Source organism: Vombatus ursinus, unplaced genomic scaffold (genome assembly GCF_900497805.2).
Source record: "Vombatus ursinus unplaced genomic scaffold, bare-nosed wombat genome assembly UNPS02000749.1, whole genome shotgun sequence".
NCBI lineage: Eukaryota > Metazoa > Chordata > Mammalia > Diprotodontia > Vombatidae > Vombatus > Vombatus ursinus.
This window is the reverse complement of record NW_020940527.1, coordinates 931,342-935,392: the sequence shown is the minus strand read 5'-3', so window position 1 is coordinate 935,392 and position 4,051 is coordinate 931,342. Positions and strand designations below refer to the sequence as shown.

Below are 4,051 nucleotides of genomic sequence, written 5' to 3'. Positions count from 1 at the left end.
CAAATTCCTCTGTTTGTCATCTAAAAGCCTTGCACAGCCTGGCTGGAGCCTGGCTTCCAGGTTGGCTACATATGACTTCCCCTCGTGTCCTATCAGCGCACTGGCCCTCTTGCTTTTCCTTCACAACACATTCTTTCTTCTGCTTTATGCCTCTGTGGAGTGTTCTGTCACCCGTGCCTTAACTTGGAGCCCTTGTTACCTTTCAGGCTCTTCTCAACGGCCACCTACTTCAAGAGACCTTTCTGGATCGTCTCGGTTGTGAGTAGTGTCTTCCTCCTCTTCCTCCTCTTTCCCCTCTCACTGTGTATCTATTTTGCATCAACTCCCAGTCGATCACCCTCTTTGAGATTAGGGGGTTTTTTTGTGTGAGGCTTTGGGAATAGATGGTGATGATGATGATGATGAAGATAGCATTTATATGCTTTACATCGATCACATTTGATCCTCCAAAAAGCTCTTTGAGGTAGGTGCTGTTATGTCCTCCTTTTTTACAAATAAGACAACTTGGTATCACCGAAAGATGGAGTGACTTGTCCAAGGTCACACAGTCAGTAAGTGTCCGAGGTAGGACTTGAACTGGTGCAAAGAAAGAGGATGAAGAGGAAGAGACTGAATTGAATGAATGGGAAATGTGTGCCTAGTTCTGTCTTCTTGACTTAAATAATTCTATTGCCTCTAGCCAATTAGATAATTAAAAAATGAGGAGATTAACACTGTCAAATGTGCTTTTTTAGCAAAGAGGATCTCTAGGAAGAGGATCACTAAGTTGTAAAATTTGGAAAGTATGAATTCTTACAAATTTGTCTGTTGAAGATAAGTTATGTCAGAACTTAGTTGATGTGTTAGTTTTGCTAACCTTCCTTTTGATTTCTTTTATTCTTTGTTATAATGGAAGTCTCCCAGTAGGGAGGATATATTGATAATGAAGATGATATGAGAAAGAAAAGATTTTCATAAAAGATTTAAAAGTAAATGTCGCTACCCTTGGATCTTCCCTTTGTCTCCCCTGTCTGTCCCCCCCCCCCCCCCCCCAAAAATTACTTTTTACCTTTCCTCATTAGATTTCATTTTCCATTAAGTGATCCTAGGCCCAGGGCTTCACTTCCTTGTGGTGCATACCACCTTTTTTGTTTTGAATTTTGATTCTTATGCTTAACTAGGGTTTGTTTTTGTTTTTGATTTTTTTGGTAATTTATTAACTCCAGTCAATTGCATTTTTGTCTAATTTTCTTTTATATTTCATTACACTTCTGCCTTTTCCTAGGTTATAGATTTCAGTGTTCTTCCTTGCTTTTTGGCATTCTTTTCTCAGAGACTGGCTTTCACAAGAGCGTATAAACTCAACACAGTCAGACTCAGGTGACATATGAAAATTGTATCTACCAAAACAGAAGTCTAGAAAATAGTTTGTATGACATATGTAGCTTTGTCGTTATGTTTTAGAGGAAATATTCATTGTCTTCACCTTGCTTAGGCAAATTCTTTTATTTGTATCTTGATTCTGTCACTTTGAGCTTCTTCTAGGATCCAAATGTCCTATAGTTGTCATCTTTATTTAAAACATTTCTCCATTTTCTGTCCTTACCAGCTTTTTACTCTATGCCGACAAACAGGCTCACTTCTCTAGCTTTAAAAAAAAAAAAAAAAAAAGTAGCCTGCCCTTGCTTAGCTGCTTTCTCATTATCATGACCAATCTCTTTAAAAAGTTTTGTATGCCATATTCTCTCATGCTGTGTCAATTTACCCTCTTACTCCCTTCCCCTGTGGCTTCTGTCCCTACCACTCTGCTGACAGTGTTCTCTTTTTTAAAGGAAGGCAGTGATCTTAGTTACCGCATCATAGAATCACAATTTAGAGCCAGAAAGTGACAGCCAGTCCTATTTCTCTTCTTTCTCGGCCTCCTTCCTTTTACAAGTAAAGAAACTGAGGCCTGAAGAAATTAAATGACTTACCCAGAATGATACAGACCCAGGCCAGTATTTAACCTAGAGCCCTTAGCCTCCAAGTCCATTACTCTTTATAATCACCTTGCCTCAGGAGAAAAGATAAGGTCATAAAAGATCAATCATCTAATCTAACCATTTCATTTTTACTGATAAGCCAACTGAAGTCTAGCAAGCTTAAATACATTTCTCCAGGTTATAGGCAATAAATATCAAAGCTAGCATTTAATCCCAGCTCTGACTCCAAATTTTGCATGCTTTCCACTGCCCCATTCTGCCGCAAGAAGTAAGCCCAAGAACCTTGCTCTCATTTATTTCACTTGTGCTTGGAGTTCTGTTTTATAGATGAAAGGAGAGAGATTCTAACCAGAGAAGAAAGATCTGGTTGGTCCCTGGCGTGAAGAAAGTATTCCATGGATGAATCTGATGGTAAAATTCAGACATCTTATTCACCCCATCCACTTAATACTCCTGTCTTCCTCCAGAAAGTATTGTCCCTAGAGGGTTCTCAAACCCCCACCTTTCTCATTCAGTAGTTCTCCCTTCAAAGTACTTACTCTGTCTCTGCCAGAATTCTCTCTACCACCACACCCTTCCTCTCCTCTTTTTAGGGTACCTTGGCCTTTCTCAGACTTTATTCATTTTGTAGCTGGATAATAATGTCCCTTCATCTGCCTGGAACCCCTCCCCCCTCCACACAATGGATCCTATTTTTATCCTCATTACCTCATTCCCTGACCCTCCCCCCCATCTTTGCTATCTCTAAATAATGTTCCCAAATTAATCTTTAATCCCCTTCTCAAAAACCTAAAGTGGCTTCTGATTGCTTACAAGTTTAAGTGAATGGATATAGGAAAAGGCATTGATTAAATGCTCACTACATGCTACTTACTTTGCAAAGTGCTCTGGATATAATTAGAAAAGTAAGATGGTCCCTGCTCTCTAGGAGCTCATTCTCATTGGGGGATACCACGTATAAAAGGATTCAGTTGCAGGTCACATGAAAAGGTCCAGGAGTTTTAGGGTATTGCTGTGGGAGGGCTTCACTTAAGTATGTGGGAGGCAGACTGGGGGCGGGGAGTTCTTAATTTGGAGCTTTTGATGGTATCTCACCAATTGGGGATGAGTTGACTTATGATGGGAAAGAGCCACCACTTTTTTTTTTTTTTGCTTTTTAAATTTTTTTTATTTTTTAAATTAATAAACATTTATTTTCTCTCCCACCTACCCCAACCCCATTGGGAACATAAAATCCAGCAAAAGAAATTTCCTCATTGGCCATGTCCAAAAATATATGCCGTATTCTGCAACTTGAATTTGTCACCTCTCTCTCAGGAGGTGGGTAGCATATTTCACCATTTATTGTCTCGTTGGTCACTGTGTTGATAGGATTAAGTCTTTCAAAGTTGTTTGTCTTTACAGTGCTGTTACTATTGTATATATTTTTCTCCTGGTTCAACTCACTTCACTATGAATCAGTTTATACAAGTCTTCCCAGGTTTCTCTGAAACAGTTTTTCATGATTTTTCACAGCACAATCGTTTTTCGTTACATTCATGTACCATAAATTGTTCAGCCATTGTGCAATTGATGAACATCCCCTCCCTCAAGTTACTAGTTCTTTACCACCCCAAAAGGGGCAGCTATAAATATTTTTGAACATGGGAGTTTTTTTTCTTTCTTTGATCTCCTTGGGGGTATATAACTTATTGCAGGGTTAAAAGGTGTGCATGGTTTTAGCACTTTGGGGCCATCATTTAAATTGCTTCCTAAAATGGCTAGCACAGTTTGTGGTTCCAGCAGTGTATTAATTTGCCAATTATTACATAGCCCTTCTTACATTTGTCATTTTCCTTTTTGTCAGCTTCTTCTATCTTAAGGGTATGAGGTGTATCCTCAGAGTTGCTTTAATTTTCGACTAATTATTAGTCATTTGTAACCTTTTTTCACATGGCTATTGATAGCTCAGATTTGTGCCTTAGAAAACTGCTGGTTTGTTCCTTTGAATTGGAAAATGACTCTTATTCTTACAATTTTGAATCAGTTCCTTTTATTTTTTCGGAAATGAGACCCTTATCAGAAAAAACTGCTCCAATGATTCCTTCCCC

At 38.8% G+C, this 4,051-nt stretch overlaps 1 protein-coding gene across 1 annotated transcript in view; it reads left to right on the top strand.

The window, feature by feature from the left end:
- Nucleotides 1–205: 205 nt before the first annotated feature.
- The window catches only part of SIN3A (SIN3 transcription regulator family member A), a 50,210-nt gene continuing 46,364 nt past the window's right edge, over nt 206–4,051 (top strand). Inside the window, exon 1 of the mRNA XM_027858323.1 lies at nt 206–258. The gene's annotated coding sequence lies outside the window, so the exon portion shown is untranslated. The remainder of the gene's footprint in view (nt 259–4,051) is intronic.